Genomic DNA, 10,000 nt, shown 5'->3' on the forward strand with positions numbered 1-10,000 from the left:
AATATGAGTGGGACTGCCCCACTACAGTATGTAAAAGCATGAATTCAATCTAAATCAATATAACGGGGTCTTTATGCATAAACAAGGTGTTTATTGATAAAAAATTGATGGAAATCACCCGATCACTTTATCGGCTTTTAGATAGATAGACTTTATTTGTCATTGTTACAGTACAGGTACCAAACAACGAAATTTAGGAGGGGAGGCTCCCCTGGTGTTTAAAGAAAGGAAAAAGAAACACATTTTGGAAAAAGCATAGATGCATAAAATCACAAGAAGATAAGGAGCTGGTTTACATCAATAGAGGCTATGTACACAATCCACTGTACTATACTGCACAGATAGTCAAATAGGGTTGTCATATTTCACAAGAAAGTATTTTTTCACATTTTTTTTAAAGTGTCACAGTTTGCAGGCTTGAAAATGTACATGTTTGTGCCTCAGCACTAGCTGCCATACAATCCGTCCGGACTTGTCCTGGGCCCAGAACTTAGGCCTTTTCTGTGTTCTGTTTTCTTTTCCAATGAGAATGATTTTAAGTATCAGTTAGGTTCAGTTACGTTCCAACCACAGGATCGCGTTCACAGGGGAGGAGGAGGCATCCAATATGGAGGATTTAGTAGAGAGTTGGGGAAAGAAAGTTGTCCGAACAAAATACCGATATGTCGGAGAAAACTCATTGTACGTGGCTCCATTAGTCGTATTGCGGTTGTGGGGATGACGGGGGGGGGGAGGGGGAGGGAGGGGGAGGGGGGGGGAGGGGGAGGGGGGGGGGAGGTGACGGGGTGATTTGTCCCGGTTGGTTGTTTGCGCTGACTGGGCTGACACCCAGAACCGAGCCCCATCCATCACCGTCAGGGGACCCTTTATTGTGTTGCACAGGTCTCCAGGGGCACTCTATGATCAGCGCCGGGCCCATATATGTTTATGGATACGCGCTTCCGACTCAGGCCCTTCATGCGATCCCTCATCTCTCATGTTTTCACCCCTCTCTCGTTATTAAAACCCACACCTCCCTCCCTTCCCTCCCTCCCCCCTCACTCCATCTCTCCGTGCCCTCTTACCCCCCGCCCCGCCGCTCTCTCTATCACCGCATCCCGCCTCCTCCTCCGCTCATAAATTCATCCCTCCATCCTCTCGTTTGTTCTCCCGCTGTCTCTCTCCCCCTCCTTCCGCAGTCTCTCTTCCCCCCGTTTATCTAATCTTCATCTATTAACCCTTCTCTCTTTACCTCCCCTCCCCTTTGTCGTCCCTTCATCCTTCCTCATCCCCCTCTTCCACCCTTCCGTCTCTTTATTCATCTAATCCCGCTGCCCCCTGGGGTGTTGACTGGCGCTATGATGGGATGATGTCAGAGCTGCGGTCCTCTGTCAGGGTGGATGACTGTCAGGCCGAGCGGGCCGGGTTATGCATCACTGCTGAATATCAGAACGGAGGAATGAGATTCCCCTGTGGGCAGCACCGCGCGCACACACACACACACACACACACACACACACACACACACACACACACACACACACACACACACACACACATACACAAGCACAAACTTGTGTTAAAACACACACATGCGTGCACGCACACACACACACACACACACACACACACACACACACACAAAGCACAAACTTGTGTTAAAATACACACACACACACACACAAAGCACAAACTTGTGTTAAAACACACACACGCGCACACACACACACATACACACACACACACACACACACACACAAGCACACATACACAAGCACAAACTTGTGTAAAAACACACACTCACACACGCACACACACATACACAAGCACAAACTTGTGTAAAAACACACACTCACACACACACACACACACACACACACACACTCACACACAATTACAGAGAGGAAGAAAGGAGCAGGGACAGGGAAGACACTAGAGAGATTTACATATGGAATCAAATTGTGGCTCCTGCTTCACATCTGACCTATATTTTATACTTTCGCCAAATTATGTTTCGTAGTTGAGCGCTACGGTTTCTGCACAGTTATGCTACGAGGCATCATTATATCACTCGGAGTTTCGCCTGCAAAATGTGATATTATCGTGAAAACACAGGAAGATTTTCTGCTCTATAAAACTCAGCTTGGCGTCCATGTCGGTCCCCCTCCTCTGCATTTGCATGATAGTAGAGAGCACAATGACTTACTCCCCGATCAGAACATTTCAATTTTCTATTTCATTCATTTCAAATTCAAAAAAGATGAGGGTTCCTTCATAACCCATTTCATTTCATACTGTGATTCACCTTTTTAGTCAATTCACTTTCCCCCGCTTCTCTCTCTACTCTCTCTCCACCTGCTTGGTTATGTCTCTGAAGTAAAAACCTGCGTGCACTTCAAGAATTGCAGACCTAATACTGTAGTCTCGTAGAAGTGATTTGGTAGGTGATGTCTGCTACAGCTGGGTCGTTGTGTGCTCATCACCCAGCCTATGAGGCCTTAATTTGCGGCTCCGCCGGGATAATCCTATTTTCCATTTTCATAATACGGTACAATCATACAATTTCAATTCGATGTGTTTAATGTGCTCAGCAGGCCTGAATTGCAATATATCTATTCCCTGGACCGTCCAGTAGATAAAAAGTATAGCACATCATGCAGTGTGAACAGAAAGAGTGTTTGCCTGCCACCAGTCGCTGACACATCAGTTTGGTACTTGTTAAATTTTGCAGCCTGTGTGGCCTGGGGTGGTCCAGTGGTTTTAGAACACCTACAGTGCTACACATATGCCCATGTCGGCATGAGTTCCGAATCTGGCCCTCTCTCTCCCTTCTTCTTCTCCTTACTTTCTTGTCTGCCTGCCTTCACTATATCTGTCCAATAAAATCGGAAATACGAGTGGGACTCACTGCCCCACTCCGAAAAAATAACGTTAAAACATTTTTGCAGCCTGGTTGACCGATTTATTGTTCAAAATAAACGTAAATCTAACGAAAATGGAGGAGGAGAAGAGTTGGAGAACAACATGACAGCTGTGACGGAACAATCACCAGAGAACCAGGAGAACCAGGAGGATGACAGCAGGAAGAGACAGGAAGCCAATGTCTCTGAACAGGCTCCGGTGGCTAGGACAAAGATACGGTCCATTCAAAAGATACGGTCCGGCAACTGTACAACGACAATAAAGTCTATTCTATTCTATTCTATTCTATTCAAGAAGAACACCAAAAAGTTCCAAGATACAGTAAATGGACAGAGGAGTATGTTGTTGTGCTTCACGGTGGGACTAGTTCACTTTGTCTTATTTGCCAGTAAACAGTCGTCTCAGTCAAACACACATCTGCCACAAAGCTACCTCAGAGACAACAACAAAAGCGCAACTCAAAGGACAACAAAACATTATGGATTGGTCTAGCACTGCTGCAGAAAAAACAACAGAGGTGACATGAGATGGATTGCCTGGGAACTCACAAGAAACAAGAAGGCGCAGAGATTGCCAAATAATGTTTGTTGGTTTTAGCCGAAAACTATTGTATGCTGCTGACTTCACAAACAAGGAAGCTATTATTACAACTCTCCGACTCGACAATAACAAGGCGCATAGAAGATGTCTGACATAATGTCAGAGGCGCCGTGTTTTAGTATTCTGCTCAACGAAAGCACGGATAAGTGTAAGGGACACTTCCCAATTATATGTTTGGGTCAGCTTTGCTTAAAACTAGTTGTTCATTGCCCCTTCAGGGACAACAAGAGAGATTCATGGTCATGCTACAGTTACGACCTGTTATGCCTTGAAATGTCTGAGAGGATATTCTGAAAGCCAATATAAAAATTATAATAATAAGAAGAAGAATATCTTAGATTTATATAGAGCCTTTCAAGGAACCCAAGGACGCTTTACAAATGTACAGAGAGACAGTCAGACAGACAAAAACAGAAAACACAGAGACAATGCCAAACTAAACTAGGGGCCAAAGGCCTTGGTGAACAGGTGGGTTTGAGGGCTGATTTGAAGGTGTCCAGGGTAGGGGCGTTGCGGATCACTGTGGGGAGAGAGTTCCAAAGGGTGGAGGGCTGCTACACTGAAGGCTCTGTCCCCAAAGGTTGGTGCGGGGGGTGGAAAGCAGACCCATGTCTGAGGACCGCAGGTTCCGGGATGGGGTAGGTTGGCAGAGAAGATCAGATAGATACTGGGGAGTGCGGGCATGGAGGGATTTGTAGGTGAGGAGGAGGATTTTGTACAAGATGCAGGACTTGACCGGAAGCCAGTGGAGATGAATGGGGATGAGGGTGATGTGCTGCCAGGGCTTGGTGTGGGTGAGAAAGCCTGGCAGCTGAGTTCTGCACATGCTGGAGCCTGACCAGGGCTTTGCTGGGAACCCCGAACAGGACTCCATTGCGATAGTCCAGGCGGGAGGTGACGAAGGCGTCGACGAGGGTTTCGGCCACAGCGTCAGAGAGGGACGTCCGCAGTCTGGCAATGTTTTTGAGGTGGAAGAAGGCGGTGTTATTTGGTGTTCACCCATGTTGACTTTTTTGCAGAGAATGATATTGACTGGTCAAATCTATCATCTGTACTATCCACTGAAGACCCCTCAAACAGAAGAAAGAAACAAAGAAAGGAGAAGGGACCCCTAGGCCTGATGAGAAACAGAGAGGATATTCCCAACTGTGTTAACTTTTCATCGTGTCATTCATCAGGAAGCACTTGTGGCTAAACTCAAACTAAGACATATATTATATAATATATAGAGAGAGTATTGAGTGTTCCAGCTCGCCGCTGTAGGCTCCACTCATCCATCACTCCCTCATTAGATGCTGTAGTGCCCTGTTATCACGATCAGGGTTCTCTTTCTCCACTTATCATCCTGTCCCACAGGAAGTGAGACACAGGAAGTCCCCGTTTTCGTCCCCTAGGTCGAGACACAAGGATGCTTTACAAATTCACAGAGAGACAGTCAGACAGACAAAAACAGAAAACACAGAGACACATGCCAAAAACTAAACTAGGGGCCAAAGGTCCTTGGTGAACAGATGGGTTTTGAGGGCTGGTTTTGAAGGTGTCCAGGGTAGGCGGGGTGTTGTGGATCACTGTGGGGAGAGAGTTCCAAAGGGTGGGGGCTGCCACACTGAAGGCTCTATCCCTTTCTGGCTGCTCTGTCCAGTTACTGGGAGAGCAGGGGTGTGATGTCTTTGGGCTGGGATTAGAGGTCAAAGGTTAGAGTTCAGGTGTCTCCAGGGAGCCAAGTGTCGATTCTCAGGCGACGGTTATGGAGGGGAGGATGACACCGAGACGCTAAGGTCGAAAAAAGCCTAATGGGGGAGGTCATAGGTCATAGGTCATAGGTCATAGATCTCCTTTAGTGACCTTTGCCCTGTGAGCTGTTTTACAGTATCATTCCCAAAGGGTTTTGGGAGGGTTGGCCGCGGTTTCTTGTTACAACCTTCTGGAAGGGTCTGGTAACCATGGTCACTCTTATACACACCCTATAAAATACATAACAATGCTAAAGAGAGCAACCTTCAGAGGGAGGGAGACCGTACAGCTCGGTAACCATGGTTACCGCAACCCCTCAAGGCTGAATTATTGTTGTATATTAGAAAAGGGAAAAGCTTGAGCAGAGGGATAATCCTTTACATTATCTCACATCTCTCTGTCCATCAGTACACAGAGAAGAGCACAGAGAGAGAGTGTTTACTTGTAAACAACCACCCTCATCCTCCTCAATTCACCACTCAATTCAGAAGAGGGGCATGAAAAGATTGCATAATGTACACTCACCGCCGGACACTTTATTAGGAACACTTAATATACTAATACTGGGTCGGTTCCTCCCTGTGCTGACGTGACCTTCTGCTGCTGTTGCAACCCTTCCGCCCCGGGCTTCGACGTGTTGTACGTTCAGAGATGCTTTACCGTAGCCTCTTACTGAATTAGCGTACTAGCGTTAGCCTTTCTGTCAGCTCAAAGAACCGGTCTGGCCATTCTCCGTTGACCTCTCTTGTCAACGAGGCGTTTCCGTCTGCAGAAATGCTGTTCACGGGATGTTTTTTTATTTTTATTTTACCATTCTGAGTAAAACTCTAGAGAGAGACTGTTGTGCATGAGAATCCCTGGAGATCAGCAGTTTTAGAAATACTCAAACCAGCCTGTCTGCCACCGACAATCACACCACGGTCAGAATCACTGAGATCACATTTTCTTCCCTCCATTCTGATGGCTGATGATTACCTGAAACTGCTGGCCCGTGTCTGCAGGATTTTATGCACTGCACTGTCTGCTGCCGCACGATTGGCTGATTAGATTGCATGAATGGAAAGGTGCTGTACAGGTGCTCTTAGGAAAGTGTGTGGTGAGTGCATATTTTACATAATGGACTTTTTCTTACCGTCAAAGTATGAAGGCAGTTAAGGCACGCCACATTTCACACCCCACCCCCCTTCCATTACATGATTGCTTGGCACACTTTTTTTTATTTCACCTTTATTTACACAGGTAAGTCAATTAAGAACGTTTTCTTATTTACATTGATCAGAATCATCATTCTTTTTCAATAATTATGTAGGCTGTAAATTAGAATAATGTCAAACTTATATAAATTACACTATAGGGTGTATGCGTGTGCATGTGTGTGTGCGGGTGTGTGTGCGTGAGCGCGTGTGTGTGTCAGTGAGAGGCAGGGGGCTTGTTTCTGAGGCCCACCGCCATGGGGAAGAAACTGTTCAGGTGAGGCGAGGTGTGTGTGAGGTGTGTGTGAGGTGTGTGTGTGAGGTGTGTGTGAGGTGTGTGTGAGGTGTGTGTGAGGTGTGTGTGTGTGTGTGAGGTGTTGGTCTTGATAGACCGGGATGGTCTCAGGCTCAAGCCTCAGGTAACAATCACACACTCACACACACACACACACACACACACACACACACACACATACACACATCCCACCCAATCTTCCATCTCATCCCACTGTGGGTTACTATGATTGGTGTGGGGGTGTGTAGGGGTGTGGGTACTAGAGAAAGGATGAGCATGTTTGCACAGTGTGTGTGTGTGTGTGTGTGTGTGTGTGTGTGTGTGTGTGTGTGTGTGTGTGTGTGTGCGTGTGTGCGTGCGCACGTGCGCGTGCCTGTGTGCATGTGTTTCCTAGGAGACACTCACCTGCACATGTGACACGGTCTGGTCATTTGAGCCGCAAGTCTGCAACCTCAGTCACACACAACCAATCAAATTGTTCTGACTTTTCTTTTCAGAAAAATGTGAATACATTTCCGCGTTGACACACTCGCTAGTCAACTAACACAGCTTGTTTGCGAGCCTGCTAACAATGTAAAGTAGTGTTATAGTTAACTAGGTAGCAGTGGGGATTACTCACCCAATCCGTTGCGTTGTTGCAGTATTTTGGCTTGACTAGCGAGTTTGTGTCGTGATTCTCAACATTGAAACGTAGTTCTGTGTTTCAAAAACAAAAGTCCCGACATTTTGATTGGTTGCCGACATGCGGACCAAAACACTAGACCCCGTCACATAAGTCCTCCTATCCCGTTCTGCCTTGTAGTCGTGTCTGTCCCCTGCCCTCTGTGACCCCCTACCTTGCTCCCCCCCCCACGCTCTCCCTTCCCTCCTCTCGTCCCTCCATCCCAGGTGCTCCCTGTCTCTCCAGCTGTTGCCGTGCCAACAGCCCACATTCCTGAGCTAGCGTTCTGTGTGACACTGTGAGGCAGCAAACAGCAGGAGGGTTTTCTCTGGCCAGACTCGGTGCGCCCCCTCTGGCTGCTACGCGTCACTGCAGGCTACCATGGAACCCTCACTGTGCCCACAGACAGACAGACAGACATACAGACAGACAAGCATGCCAAACATCAATCTTAACGTTAGCTACCTTATCTCTGATACAAGCAAGTAAGCGAGGAGATGACCTTGTGTTAGCATAGCGTAGCCACGTCTATCTTAGTTTCAGTTGGTTTGTCTGGAGTCTGGTTTGGCCTAAACTTTTCCTATTGTGGTGGGTGTGGGTGGGCATGACAGGCGGGGAGGTTAACCCCCGACTGAGACCCCTGTGGGTGAGACATCAAGCACCAAGGACCTTTAACGGTCGACACACGGGGAGATCACAGATATTTGAAGGAAATGGAGAGAGAGACTGAGAGAGAAAAAGATGAAGGACAGATAAGGATGTTACGGCTGGGGGAAGGTAGAGAGAGAGGGAAGGAGAGAAGGAGGATGTGGCGGATAAAAGAGAGGTTGAAGTGACGGCAGAGAAGATAAGAGGGAGCGGCGGGAGATCTCTTTGCTTGGCACTTTGGCCTCTTTCCTACTTAGACGCCCTTTCATCATCTTACCCCCCCCCCCCCTCCTCCCCCTACCCACCCACCACTACCCACCTCCCTCCAACCCCTCCCTACACAGTGTACTGTGTGAACGAATCCCTCCTGACTGACAGCTTCCTCCTCCAATCACAGGGAAGCCTGTTGCCGTGCCGATCCACAGGTCCCGCCCCCACCCACCCTGCTCTGCTTGCCCTCAACTGTCTTTTTCTGTCTCTCTCTCTCTGTCTGTCTGTTTTGCCTGGCTGTCTCTCTCTCTGTCTGTCTGTTTTGCCTGGCTGTCTCTCTACCTCCTCTGTCTGACACTTTGCTTGTCAATCACTCTATATCTGTATGTGTCTGTTTGTCTCCTTCCATGCTTGTGTCTCCATTTATAGGCCTGTGTGTGGGTGTGTGTGTGTGTGTGTGTGTGTGTGTGTGTGTGTGTGTATATATATATGTGTGTCAACCGTACCCCTGTCTGTCTGTCTCTGTCCTCTTGTCTGTCTGATCTGGTCTTAGTCAGTCTCATCCTCACAGTTTGGATCAGAACTCATTCAGCATCGATTGTTATTCTCACCGACACCTCGGCTGTAGCCTCTCCCCTCTAACCACCATTCAGGGTCTTAGCATCGTGAAATAATGGATCACAAAACTGACAGAAAGACAGACAAACATGGTGCCTAGCCCCCCCGCCCCTTCAAGATCACAGCATGCACTTCTCTGAGCGCTCCATATCGCCTAGGAGGCTTTAAGTCTTGGAAGTTGGCAAGCATCCCGAAAACCCCCCCCCAAAACACTCGATCAGATCGTTTTGTTTTGGTTTTGGGCGCACGCTGCTGCTTTGTGTGTGTTCTGAAGCTTCTGAGCTGAAGGCTGTAGCAGTCTTACACCGGTACCACCACCACCGGTAATACAACACCCACAGTGGACCACTGCATGCCTGCGCTGTAAATAATAGAGATGCTGCCAGGCTGTGTTTATTATGGAAGATGATACTGAAGATTGATGGTCTTCCTCTCTCTCCTGTGCTAGGGAGCCGAGGTGTGATGTGATTCCATCGCGGACGCAGTCCTTTCCTGAGTGAGCTACAAGGATGCGTTTACCAGACTGACCCCCCCTTCACACGGAGAGCTGACAAGCACATATCTGCTGTCTGCGTCCGCAGTGACTCCCACATCCCCCCCCGCTACTCTAACAGCACTGACAGAGACACAGACAAGCTGTAGACCCAACGGACAGCAGCGGGTGTCTCAGAAACAATGGCCCCCCCCTTCTCGGCATGAGTGCTTTAATACGACGGTTAACCTGCGGTCTGTGGGTTATTAACCCGCACACATGCCTCTACTAACACCACTCTGTCGACGGGTTATTAGCCTACACTCCAGACCACTAGTCCCTTGTTGTTCTGGTTCGACTGTTTTAACATGTTGTGTTGTGTGTTTTATGTTTCCACCCACCACCACACACCACATCTTCTTGTCCCACCTTGTCCCCCACGCTCTCCTACTTCTTGTCTTCCTCTCTCAGCCCCTCTGTTGTATAGCCTCTAGCCCTCCCTCTCCCTCTTCCTCTCCCCCTCCCTCTCCCTCTACCTCTCTCTCTCTCTCTTAAGCCTCCTCTTATTCTGCATGCCAACGTGGTGTCTCTGTACGGTCTTCTTCTTTATTGTTTGGTGTTTACGGGAGTTTCTTTTTTATTGATTTTTTTATTCCTTATTGTGCTCT

The 10,000-nt window shown here is 48.0% G+C and overlaps 1 protein-coding gene across 1 annotated transcript in view; it reads left to right on the forward strand.

Moving 5' to 3' along the window:
• The window catches only part of syt7b (synaptotagmin VIIb), a gene marked incomplete at both ends in the record, with an annotated part of 59,144 nt that overhangs the window by 35,994 nt on the left and 13,150 nt on the right, over positions 1 to 10,000 (forward strand). The gene's annotated exons all lie outside the window — the stretch shown is intronic.

The sequence above is a fragment of the Nansenia antarctica genome (assembly GCF_963989245.1).
Source record: "Nansenia antarctica genome assembly, chromosome: 4".
In the NCBI taxonomy this organism is placed as follows: domain Eukaryota; kingdom Metazoa; phylum Chordata; class Actinopteri; order Argentiniformes; family Microstomatidae; genus Nansenia; species Nansenia antarctica.